The sequence below is a fragment of the Peromyscus leucopus genome, chromosome X (genome assembly GCF_004664715.2).
Source record: "Peromyscus leucopus breed LL Stock chromosome X, UCI_PerLeu_2.1, whole genome shotgun sequence".
Taxonomy (NCBI): Eukaryota; Metazoa; Chordata; class Mammalia; order Rodentia; family Cricetidae; genus Peromyscus; species Peromyscus leucopus.
The window spans coordinates 4,848,794-4,862,812 of record NC_051083.1 but is presented as its reverse complement, the minus strand read 5'-3'; positions in this window follow the sequence as shown (position 1 = coordinate 4,862,812).

Here is a 14,019-nt window from a genome sequence, read left to right as displayed (position 1 = left end):
AGTTCGAGGCCAGCTTGGTCTACTGTGGGGCGTTTACCCACCACCTCCACAGTTCCCCAGAGTTTTCTTGAGTGCGAGCAGCAGGAAATATTAGATAGAAGGATTTATAGCAGAGAATCTTGCGGAGATAAACAGATAGAAAATAAAGGATAGCCTTGAGAGGGCCTGGAACCTATTCCAACGGCCCGACTATCTCTGGCCCAGGATTTTTATAGACACACCAAGGGGTGGAGCAAAAGACCTCCTCCCCCAGCACAGCCAAGTGTAGACCATCTCAGACACCTGCACTCAGGCCCGTGGTCCTGATCATCCTCTATTCAGACCTGCTGGGAAAAGCCACGAGGAACCTGAGAACGGGCTCCCACAGGTCCCCCCTTCTTAATATATAAAAAAATAACTATTAATGGCTTACAGCAATCTCCATAGCTGTTACACCTCCCAGTATGGGAGTAGAGGATGATATAGATGGCATTTCTCTTTTGAGTTAGGTCCAAGGTGACCACAGCAGTCTTAGCTGCCTCAAGCCCTTTCTAAACCAAAAACTCTTAAGGCGACTACAAACTTAAAGAATCCCTTAGCTTCATCATTACCATTAACAGATTAACATAAATATTGCTATACATAGTCACAATTCTCTCAATCTTACAACTCAAAGCAAACTCTTAACAGAACCATTTGAATTAGCATATATGGTACTATATATAGTTAACAATTTTCTCTGTCTTACAACTTTAACTCAGTCCTTTGAATTTTCTTGTTAACAGAACATAGGAAAAACTTCGATGTATTCACATCAAACTTAAACATTTCCTCAACTCCACAAAACCAGGGTGCATTAACAAAACATGACATTAATCCACTCAAACAGCAATTTAAATTAAATAGACTAAGGAATATTAACTCTCCATTTTCTTTATAATTTTAAGCAAAAATCTCAAGCCTAGTTAGAAAACCCAAACTTTTCTGTTTAAACAGTTCCATTTGTAACACAAAACCAGTTCCATAAGTAATTCCATTTTCACATAAACAGTTCCACAAAACAATTCATAAATCAGCAGTTAATAAAGCATATATGCATATACAAAATTGCATCTTGATTCTAAGTAGAAATACATTTCTTCATTTAAACAGTTCCATTTTTAACCCAATTCCAGAAAACTGTTCCTAGGTCATTACTCAAAACTGTCCCATTGCAATGAAATTTCTATTCTTTATTTCATTTAAGTCTTAAAATTCAAATGATAAATTCTGGTACTAGCCTTCCAAATATGAGAAATCCATAACCAAAATCTTTTTGTAATTTTATCTTATTTTTAATTTCAAAAAGTTCAAACAAGAAAAATTCTGCTATCAGGCTTTCACTTCCAAATATGAAGAGACGTTTTTCAACCAAAACTTTTTGCAGTTAATAATTTTTGTTCAAACAAGCATCTCTGAACTTTTATTCTCAAACCAGAGACCTTTTTAGGTACAGTAGTATTCTAAACCGCACTGTTTTTTATGTTAGCTCAGGTTTTTCTGTGTTGCTTCCATTTTCCATGGATCTCAACTGTGAATGCCTTGTTATGCTGGTTCTGGCGTCCGCCATTCTTAGCTTCTTAGCAGCTTCTGGAGCTTTTGAAACCATTCAGACTGCCTACTTTGCAGTCTACTGGGACACTAACCTTCTGTGTCTCAGGTTCTTTCACCATATACATTAAGAATAGATTCACACTAAACATTTACACTTTTTTACAAACTCACATAACATGTGCTTAAGCATAAACTAACTCAACATTTACACATTTTTACAAACTCACATATAACATTAACATCTACTTATTTTTACTTTAAGGAAACTATAGAACTACTTTAGCAAATATATTTCTTATTAATTCTTATATACTTATATTCATTCCATCTTATTTCTTATTTGAACTTACATTTACAACTAGCATCTTACCAGCTTATTACTACATGTCTTAAGACTACCTTAAATACTTCTTACAAGCTTATATTCTTAAAGGAACTCTATAGATCTATTTTACAAACTTATATAGGCTATCATTAGCATATATCTAACTTAGCAAACACCTAAAGATTTCTTAACACAGATCTAACAAGATGGAATTTTTACAAACTCACATATCTTATTTTCATCTTTCTACTTCTTACTCTTAATTATCATCACCATCTCCATTAGAAAGATTCTATTAACTAGACAAGAAGTACGTACATCATTTCTAAAGTTTACAGTTTATAGTCAGCTTTGTTATAAAGCACTGGGATTTAGTGAGTGTTGTCATTATAGAGTTGTGATACTTGTTGCTAGGGGGCTGTAACATTCTCAGGACAAAGCCACACCCCAAAGTTGCCGAGTTCTCTTGGCCTTTCTGAATCGGCAGAGATATACTGTCAGCAGTAAACGGTTTTTAACTAGTGGCTGTCCCTTCACCCAAATTCATAATAGCTCCCCTAAGAACTTCAATTCAAACAAACGTTTCTATCACAGCAGTACTTTTGGTTTGCTCTACTGAAAAACTTCACTTCACACTGAGGGTGAAATTACCATATTTAGCTGCTGTAAAGCTCTTCGCCAATACTGCACAGCTATTAGGTGATATAAGGTATTTTTCTAAAGGAGCTAGTAAAGCAGCACAGCTCTGAACTCTGTTTACTCACTGTTTGCATTAACCAGTGACAAAAACCTCAAATACTAATCGAGCCACTTTCATTCTGGTTCCTTTATAGGAACGTCATTGGAGCTGACTTTTCTTAGTTCCACGCTCCTTACTGTCATCGGAGCTGACTTTTCTTAGTTCCATGTTCCTTACCAAACGCTCTAGTAACCACCCAGCTTCATTCTCCTCTTGTGAAAAAACACAAACATGTCCTCGACCCCATATTAAAACAGGATCGGGACCCTTCCATAATCCCGAGTAGGGGTCTTTCCATTTCACTTGAGTTTCAGGATTTAGTATTTTCAATTCATTAGCTTTAACTCTGGATGTTATTAGCATTGGTGATATTTAGCATTGGTTTCTTATAGGGAACTTTCAGGTGAAGCAACTATTTTTTGAGACAGCTAGATTTTCTGAAGTTTGTTTCCCATCTATAAAGCAGTCATTTCTTTTTTGAATGCCTGTTTCCTTGTCTCCTTATTAGATTTGCTAAGGAATTACTCATTGCAGGCTGCTCGTTCAAGGCAAAGAACTTTTTTAATTTCAACATGTTTCTTCATATCTAAGACAACTTTCAGTGTATAAACTGATTTCCTTTGTTTTAAGGATTTTAAAGTGGCTTATTTGCTCTTATAGGTAGCTTTTTGTCATCCAACTACCGTAAAAACTTTTCACAGCTATTAGGGTAAATAAGGCATTTTACCAATGGAGCCCCAAACCTCGAAGCACCTAGTTCCGTATCCTTTCGATTTTTCATTGGAACTGACACTTAAACTCTTAGACGATTTTCCTCCTTATTCTTTTAAAAGCTGTATTTTAATTTTTGAGCTGACAAAAGTGTTTCAGGGCAATGTCACCATCTTTAGCGGAAAAACTACCTTTCCCAGAATGCATTTCCCTTATATCAGTTAGCATAATAATATCAGTCCCTTATATCATTCCTTTATTGCAAGCTAGCTTTTGGACTTCATTTCTCATAGTTCTTTTTGGGTCTGAGAGTCAACTTCTAAGTTCTTTTTTTTTTTTTTTTTTTACTGGACTTGCTTACATATTCTTGCCCGGGAGGTTTGAACAAAGTCTCTTGTCTTTGCAACCGGAGATTTGAACAAGCATTTTACATTTTCAGCTATGGCACATTGGGAGGTTCTGGTCTCTCCTCAGCTGGCTTTAAACAGGTGTCTCTCCTTCATTTGACACTGGCCCCGGATCAGAACTGCACCTGCCTCGTTAGCCGGCATTGAGGCTGGCATTCCTGATAGCAACTTTCCTCGGGGCTTGTGTTTGCCTTAGCCAGTCAGTGAAAAACAAGATCATTTGCAACAGAGCTTTTCCATAGCTCTTTCAGAGAGATTTTCTCCCACTGATCTTATTCTCATTTTGCTTGTTCCTCCCCGCCCCCAGATGCAGAGCTTCAGGTATCTGTCTGCGGCTCTGTACCTCTGCTAGCTGCCTTCGGAGGTAGGGGCTTTTTTTTTTTCTCCCCTGAATATGCCTCAAACTCTAGCAGCTTTGTCAGGTCATGCATTTTCTGGGGAGGAATCTGTCCCCTCTGTTTCTTCAGAGTCTTTCTCCCAGACAGTTCTCAGTTTGGTCTCAGATTATCCCATCTACCCCAGAAACAGTTTCCGACACTACAGTGGCAGCTTTCCCTGCTACTGAAGGTAGGGCTTTTTGTCCGTTTGTTTTCAGGGGTCTGTGTTGTTTGCGTACAGACTGAAAAATCTAACAAGGGAGGTTTTTGCCATTTCTAAACTCCCATTAGGACAAGTGTTTTGCCTCATCAGGCCTTCACCTGGCCCAGTCCCCCAGTGGGTTGTGTTTGCTTGTCTGGGTGCTCAAGGACAGAGCTTATGCCAAAGGCAATCACCCCTCAGGGCTACACTCCCTCATCTCACCAGGAGTCAGTTGAAACAAAGCTTTTCTCAAAGAGATGCTTTCTCTGATAGAAAAGAAAGCTTTACTCCTGGATAGTTCTGTTCTGCCCTGGCTGGGCTCTTTCCCCAGACAGCGTTCTGACTCAGCAGCACAACTGCTTCAGATACAGTTCAGCTTTACTGTTTTCCCAAAAAGGTCCTTACTCTGATAGAAAAGCTTTTTCTCAGATTTCTTTTTGTAGCTGTAGACCTATCAACCCTGGACTTGTAGGAAAGTAGACAACTGTGCCATTCTCACTGGCTTTAGCTTGCTTTGTTGATTAGCAATCTTCTCCTGAGTCCTGCATCTTCCTGCCTCAGCTCTGTGTTCCAGGAAGTTTACAACTGCAGGAACCCTGGTATCTCCGAAATGCACTCCAACTCAGAGTCGCTGGCCAGTTGCCTCTGGGTTTTTTGTCAGAAATGAGGATACAATGCTAACAGAGTTTGCATTGCTTTAGAGGATCTTTGCATTAGGACGTTTAGGAGCACCTTTTCATTCTGAAATGCTCACTCAAACAAAACCCTTGATGCCTCAGCTTGGCTGTAACTGAAAAGCTTGGTTTTTCTGTTTTTCTCAGGCAAAGTTTCCTGGCCTTTGGGGCTCTCTATAGCTCTTCACCCTTACTCTCCCCATAAGCTCAAAGAGCTTTTCTACTACCCGAAAAGCCCAAAGAAAGATTTTCCCTAGTTTGTGTTTATATCCTCCAAAGTTAGAAAATTGAAGAGTTTTTCTGTCTAGTTGCCTTACTTATTTTTTCCTACACGATCTTACACTTACAAGTTTTTCCTACACTATATTACTACCCTATACCTTATACTTATTTTTCACAGATAGAAACTGAGAAAGGGATAGAAGATAGAAAATTTTGACAGAAGAGAATTTCACTGCAGCATCGGACATCCTTCCAGTCAGCTTTCCTTTTCTTTTGAGGATAAAACCCCTGCCTCCCAAAAATATATATAAAAAATATATATTTTCTATAACACCGGCATACCTTTCCACTGGCAGGGCTGACAGTACTTTCACCAAAAACTCTGTAATAAAACTATTATTTTCCTTTATCTTTAGTCCCAATTACTTTGTCTTTAATTCATTTGTCTTCAGTCCCCCCTTTTTTGTTCCCCCTTTTTTTCTTTAGTCCCTTTTTTTTTCTTTTTTCTTTAATCCCTGTTTGGGCACCATTCTGTGGGGCATTTACCCACCACCCCCACAGTTCCCCAGAGTTTTCTTGAATGTGAGCAGCAGGAAATATTAGATAGAAGGATTTATAGCAGAGAATCTTGCGGAGATAAACAGATAGAAAATAAAGGATAGCCTTGAGAGGGCCTGGAACCTATTCCAACGGTCCGACTGTCTCTGGCCCAGGGTTTTTATAGAGATGCCAAGGGGTGGAGCAAAAGACCTCCTCCCCCAGCACAGCCAAGTGTAGACCATCTCAGACACCTGCACTCAGGCCCATGGTCCTGATCATCCTCTATTCGGACCTGCTGGGTAAAGCCACGAGGAACCCGAGAATGGGCTCCCACAGTCTACAAAGTGAGTACCAGGAAAGGTGTAAAGCTTCACAGAGAAAGCCTGTCTTGAAAAACCAAAAAAAAAGCACCCTGGAGTCTGCCTGAGGGCCTAGCATCAGGAGCTGTCATAGTTCCTAGTTGAAGTCAGAGTTCCTGATCATGCAGAGTCTGCTTGAGGACCTAAGATGATCTTGGCAAATTTCAATACCTCTAGCTCTACTTTGTTGTTTAATGGTCTTAGCCTCATCTTTCTACCAGGTCCTCCATTATAATTGGGGACCAGCCTCTAAGACTGTTGCAACCAAATCTCTCCAGTCTTGAGGGATAATTCTATTACAAGTTGAGTATGAGTTTCACATCTGCCTCACATAAGATAAGTGGATGTCATATGAGACTATTGCTTCTTTGAATCTCCTCAAATCTAACATTTGCACAGACATCCAGTCAGCTCTTACACAGCTTTGAGCATATCTATTACTGGGTAATTCCTATAAGGTTACTGGATAGATTAAGGTTGGCTGTTTGAAAGCCTTAGGCTGTTTCTCTGTAACATTATAATGCAATAATGAAATTGGTTCTCCTTTAAATCCTTATGTCTGAGTTTGAATATCTCTATGATCTGTTTTAACAGGTTTTTCTAAAGCTTTTATCTTGGCACTCATATTAACCAATTTTTTAATGATAAAAAAAGATTGAACAAATCATACTTATAATTGACATTATGTAAGTCCCATTAACATTAATTATCCTCTCATTCAATTGTTCTATTTTTAAGCCATCAATTGTATTATCAGAGATGAAACTCCCTCCATTGTAAAAATGTTTCCCATTTTTTAATGTTGGAAAAATTCTTTTTAACTATTATTTTCCTTTAAGAAATCCCAATTGACTCACCAAATCTGCTGACAATGACAATTCAGATGACAGTGAGGCAGCAACCTGAGGAGGGGGCCCAGAGAAAGCCAAAACCCACCAGGAGAGGAAATAAGCAAAAGATCCAGCCATCTGCATGAGGAAAGTGTGTGAAAGTGCCTAACTCCTGTGGTTTTTGAAGCCCCAAAACCTACGGAGTTGGCAGCAAAGAGGCTGCAACAAAAAAGGTTGGACGTCATTTGTAGCTAGAGTTTTCCTGCCTTGCCCACAGTCAGGACAAATCTCTGTCACCCGCCAGTCCCACATCTGCTCAGACCCAACCAAGTAAACACGAAAACTTATATTGCTTACAAACTGTATGGCCATGGCAGGCTTCTTGCTAACTGTTCTTATAGCTTAAATCAATCCATTTCCATAAATCTATACCTTGCCACATGGCTTGTGGCTTACCGGCATCTTTACATGCTGCTTGTCCTGGCGGTGGCTGGCAGTGTCTCCTCCCACCTTCCTGTTCTCTCAATTCTCCTCTCTGTTAGTCCCACCTATATTTCCTGTCTGGCCACTGGCCAATCAGTGTTTTATTTATTGACCAATCAGAGCATTTGACATACAGACCATCCACAGCACTTAGCCAGCAGGGTAGGGACTCACTCCAGCCAAGGCTGGGTGGAGATTCAGGACCCATGTAGCTCAGGCTTGAGCTGGGGACTACAAGGCCACATGCAAGCAGTTTTTTTTGTGTGAATTTGTGCCCCAAAAGTTGGATGCCAGATGTTGTTTGAATCTCTAAAGGTCTTAGAATAAAAACCAGGAACCAAATATTGGAGTAAATGCTGAGAGATCAGAGAGACTTAGGAACAAACCATTGCCACATCTTGACTCACCAACTCTATGAATCCTCTGACTGTTTGCCTTTGCATCCTCAGCTGAAAGAACTCTTAGTTCCTGTCTCCTTATGCCTTATATACCTTTCTCTGCCCAGTCATACTAGTTCATTCCTAGTGATGGAATTAAATTGTGTGTCACCACTACCTGGTTGTGTTTCTATCCTAGACTGAATCAATCTCATGTAGTCCAGAGTGGCTTTGAACTCATGGAGATCCAAATGGATCTCTGCCTCCCAAGTGCTAGGATTAAAGATGTGTGCCACCCCTGCTTGGCCTCTATGTTTAATCTAGTGGCTTGTTCTGTTCTCTGATCTTTAGGCAAATTTTATTAGGGTACACAGTAAATCACCACAGGAGCTCAAAGCTGAAATACTTCAAACTTTTAAAAGAGATTTTAGATTTTTAGAGTTTGGATATTTTAAAGAGACTGAATTTTTAGTGTGTTTGAATTTGTGAAAACTGGGGAACTTTTAAATTTATGTATTTTTTAATGTGAGATATTGGGGATGAATAAGAAAGGAAGAATTGTGGCTTAATTTGTGTGGCTAAATATTTGTGTGTCAAGTTGACAAGAGGTCATTTGTGCTGTCTAGTCTTATATCAATATGACATACAAACTAGAATTGTCTGAAAAGAGGGAACCTCAATTGAGAAAATACCTCTATAAGATCCAGCTGTAAGGCATTTTCTTAATTAATGATTGATGGGGGAAGGCTCAGTCTATAGGGGATGGTGCCACCCCTAGGATTGTGGTTCTGGGTTCTATAAGAAAGCAGGATGAGAAAGCCATAGGAAGCAATCCAGTAAGCAATACTCAATCCAAGGCCTCTGTACCAGCTTCTGCCTATAGGTTCCTGCCCTGTTTAAATTCTTGTTGTTTCTTCCTTCAATGATGGACTACAATGTTGAAATATAAACCCTTTCTTCCTCAACTTGCTTTTTGGTCATGGTGTCCAAAAACTGCCTAAACATGACCTGAACAAGGACAATACCAAAAGATATCCCAAAGTGGTTGGGGAAAATCTCATGAGGCCTTACCTCTATAAAAAGAAATATAAGCCTGTAATACTTCTCAAATTATTCCACAAAATAGAAACAGAAGGAATAGTGCCAAATTCTTTCTATGATGCCACAGTCACTCTGATATGGAAGCCACACAAAAACTCAACAAAGAAAGAGAATTATAGACCAATATCTTTGAAGAATTTTGATGCAAAAATGCTCAATAAAATACTTGCAAACCAAATCCAAGAAGATATCTGTAGTAGGTAGCCATTCCAGCTTTGGTCTGGAAGTTCCAACCCCCATTGAGGCTTCGGTAACCATCACGCCTACAAGGCAGGGCCAAGGGAGGGCCCTGAAGACCCGAGACCAGGACGCGCCATACTCTCTTATTTCCTGGACCTGGACAATAGAGGTAGACCAAGGGGAGTTCTCCAGAGAACACTGCCAGACTGCACTGTGTCTTTTCCAGAACCTGCCACCTACCTATCCCTTCATTTGTAAGTTACCACTAAATAAATCTTTCTTTTAACTACGTGGAGTGGCCTTAATATTTTCACCAATAGATATCAAAAAGTTCATCAACCATGATCAAGTAGGCTTCATTCTAGAGATGCAGGGATGGTTCATCATATAAAAAATCTGTCGATGTAATCCACCATATAAACCAAAAGAAAAAAAAAACCCACATGATCATCTCATTAGATGCTGAAAAAGCCTTTGACAAAATCTAACACTTCTTCATGATATAACTCTTGGAGACATCAGCAATACAAGGGACATACCTAAAAACAATAAAGGCAATTTATAACATGCCAATAACCAACATCAAATTAAATGGAGGGAAACTCAAAACAATTCCACTGAAATAAAGAACAAGACAAGGCTGTCCACTGCTTCCTTATCTATTCAATATAGTACTGGAGGTTCTAGCTAGAGCAATAAGAAAATTAAAGGAGATCATGGGGATACAAATTGAAAAGGAAGAAGTCCAAGTATCACGACTTGCAGATGATATGATAGTATACATAAGAGACCACAAAAATTCTACCAGGGAACTCCTACAGCTGATAAACACCTTCAATAAAGTGGCTGGATACATGATTAACTCAAAAATCACTAGTCCTCCTATACACAAATGGCAAAATGGGCAGAGAAAGAATTCAGGAAAACAACACCCTTGAAAATAGCCACAAATAATATAAAATATTTTGGTGTAACACTAACTAAACAAGTGGAAGATCTGTATGAAAAGAACTTCAAATCTTTGAAGAAAGAAATTGAAGAAGATATCAGAAAATGGAAAGCTCTCCCATGGTCATAGATCAGTAGGATTAACATATTAAAAATGGCCATCATTACCAAAAGCAATCTACAGAGTCAATGCAATCCCATTAAAATCCCAAAACACTTCTTTATAGACCTTGAAAAAACAATACTTAATTTCATATGGAAAAACAAAACAAGCAAGCAAAGAAACAAACAAACAAAAACAGGATAGCTAAAACAATGCTGTACAATAAAAGAACTTCCATGGGTATTAGCAGCCCTGTTTTCAAGCACTACTATAGAGCTACAGTAATAAAAAAACACATGACATTGACATAAAAACAGACAGAAGAATCAATAGAATTTAATCAAAGATCCAGGCACATGTCCACACACCTATGGACAACTGATTTTGACAAAGGAGCCCAAATTATACAATGCAAAAAGGAAAGTATCTTAAAATTTTGCTGATGTAACTGGATATCAGCATGTAGAAGAATGCAAATAGATCCATATCTATCACCCTGCACAAAACTCAAGTCCAAGTGGATCAAAACCACAACATAAAACCAAAATACACTGAACCTTAAAAAGAGAAAGTGAGAAACAGTCTTGAATGCACTGGCACAGGAGATAACTTCCTGAAAAAAATACCAACAGCACAGGCACTAAGATTGACAATAAAGTTGTACCTTATGAAACTGAAAAGCTTCTGTGATGCTAAGGATATCATCAGTAGGACAAAAAGGCAACCTATAGAATGGGAAATGATCTTAACTAACCCCACATCTGACAATAGGCTAATATCTAAAATATATAAAGAACTCAAGAAACTAGACATCAAAAAACCAAATAATGCAATTTATAAATTGGGTACAGATCAAAACAGAATTCTCAACAAAAGAATCTCAAATGGCCAAGAAACACTTAAAGAAATGTTCAATATCCTTAATCATCAGAGACACACATAACAAAAGAACTCTGAGATTCTATCTAGCCTGTAAGAATGGCTAAGATAAAAACACAAGTGCCACCTCAAGCTGAAGAGGATATGGAGCAAGGGGAACATGCCTCCATTGCTGATTTGAGTGTCAATTTGTACAGCCACTTGGGAAATCAATATGGTAGATTCTCAGAGAATTGGGAATTGATCTACCTCAAAACACGGCTATACCTCTCTTGGGCATATATGCAAAGGATTCTCAATCATACTATGAGGACACTTTCTCAACTATTCATTCATAATAGCTAGAAACTGGAAACAACCTAGATGTCACTCAGCTGAACAATCAATAATGAAAAATGTTTTACATTCACACAATGCAGTATTACTCAGCTACTAAAAACAATGACATCATGAAATTTTCAGGAAAGTGGATGGAACTAGAAAAAAATTATCCAGAGTGAGGTAACCCAGACCCAGAAAGACAAACATGTTGTTATTCACTTATAAGTGGATATTAGCTGTAAAGTAAAGGATAACCATTCTACTACAATCCACAGAAACAGAGAGGCTAGATAACAAGTGGGGGATGTTTTTTTTATCTCCCTAGAAGGGGAAATAGAATAGATTTTGTGGGTATACTGGGGTCAGGTAGTGATGGGAACATGAGGGATTAGGTGGAGTGAGGTGGAGAGGAATAGTACCAAAATAAGATGCCTGGAAGAGGGGGACACTTTGGGGTGAGGAAGAAACCTAGTATAAGGGGAATTCCCAGGAATCTACAAGGGTGACACCTGCTAAGACTTTGAACAATAGGGATATGCAGTCTGAATTAGTAATCTCCTGTTACCAGGCAAGACTTCCAGTGGAGGGCCTGGGACATCAACCCAGCCATAAAACCTTCAACCTATAAACTTTGCTGCCTACCATACAGGATGTGCTGGATTGGTGCCTGGCCCAATTGTCATCAGAGAAGCTTCATTCAGAAAGTGATGGAAACAGGTGCAGAGAAATCTCAAAACCTACCCCCAGTGACACACATCCTCCAACAAGGCCACCCTCCCAATTCTTCCCAAACAGTTCCACCATCTGAGGTCCAAATATTCAAACATATGTCTATGAGGTCTATTGTTATTCAAACCATCACATTCTACTCACTGCCCCTTTTAGGCTGTGGCAATTTCATAATGCAAAATGCATTTAGTTCAGAAAGACAGTATAGTGACTAGATTACTGACTTGCATCTTCTTGACTGCCCTCTTATTCAGCCTAAGCAGCATAGGAACCTCCACACCTATCTCACCAAGTTTCAAAGTATTTCTTCCCCATGGCATGTACTGGATTTCTGGAAGGCCTATGAGGAACTCATCTGACACTGAGACAGTGGGAACAGGCTTTGCTGGCACCATTTGTATGATTATGATGAGGGGTGGGGTGGCAGGACTCTGGGTTCTCTGAATGCTCTATTTCTCTTCTGATTCTTAAATGCTCCTTATATTTGCAACAAACAAACTCCTGTAAAAGGTTGTTTCATGATAAACTACGTTTCATTTACTGTGAGAAAAACATTTAGTATTTATTTATTTACAAGGCAGCATCTCACTATGTAGCTGATCGAAAACCCTCTATATAGGCCAGGCTGGCCTCAAACTCATAGCCATTCTCCTGCCTCTGCCTTACAAGTGCTTAATTAAAGACATTTCACTACCACACCCATCCAAAAAAACACTTTCATATTTTTGTGTTGCTAGTATTGCTGTGCTGCTCAGGGATGCTTCAAACTCCTGAGCTCTGATGATCCTCTCACCTCAGGTTGTCATAGAAAGTACCATACTTAACATAACTTCAAAAACAGAACTTATTTTCTCACAGAACTGGGGTTAAAAACTCAGGTAAGTGTGCCAGGCTTTATTTTGGGCCCATCAACCAGCTATCAAATCTTGACAAAGACACATTATTAGTTATGAATGATCAGCCTTGTCTTAGCTCCTATTTTAATCTGTTTCTCTTTATGTATGTTTTGCCTTGGAATGTTTTACCCTTCTTTCTGTATGTATTACTTTTCTGCTTCCTTCAGTGTCTGGCTGGCTGGCAGCTGCCTGGCTTCTGGCCCTGGACGTAACCTTTCTTTCTCCTCATTCTCTTCTTGTCTACTTCTTCTCTCTGCCTGCCACACCTACCTATCTTTTTTCTGCCTAGTTATTGGCCATTGAGCTCTTTATTAGATCAATCAGGTGCCTTAGGCAGGCAAGGTGAAACAGCAACACATCTTTTCATAATTAAACAAATGTAACACATCCTTACCTAATTAAACAAATGCAGCATAAACAAATGTAACACTCTTACAGAGTTAAAGTAATATTCCATGGCATAAACAAATGCAACACACCTTTACATAGTTAAAATAATATTCCACAACACCCAAGGTTTGTGTTTCTGGACTAAAATTTTCTTCAATTTTTGTATTATATGAGGAAAGAATTCAGCTGAGGGACACAATCAGTTGAAGTTATGTTCTTTTAATTATGTATGTGTGAGAATGAGAGAGGGAGGGATAGAAAGAGAATGTGTGAGTTTGTAAATTTAGGAGCATTCATGGACACTCATGGAGTGCCAAGGATGTCCTCTGATATCAGTCTTCACCTTATCAGGCAAGTTACTGAAGAGATATTCTCCTTTTTGCCAAGCTAACTGGCCCATGAGCTTTTGGGGGAATTCTCATAGGAGAACCTAACTCCCATTTCATCATAGAAACACTAGTATTAAAGATGCATGCTGCCACATCAGCTTTTATATATGTTCTGAGGATCCAAACTTGGGTTCTGGGAATCCAAACTTAGGTCCTTGTACATATATTCCAAGTACTTTACCCACTGGGCCATTTCCCCAGCCCGAGATAGAGTCATTGTTTCTGGTACTTCTGAGGTATGACTTGGCCTTCATGTCTGTTAAGC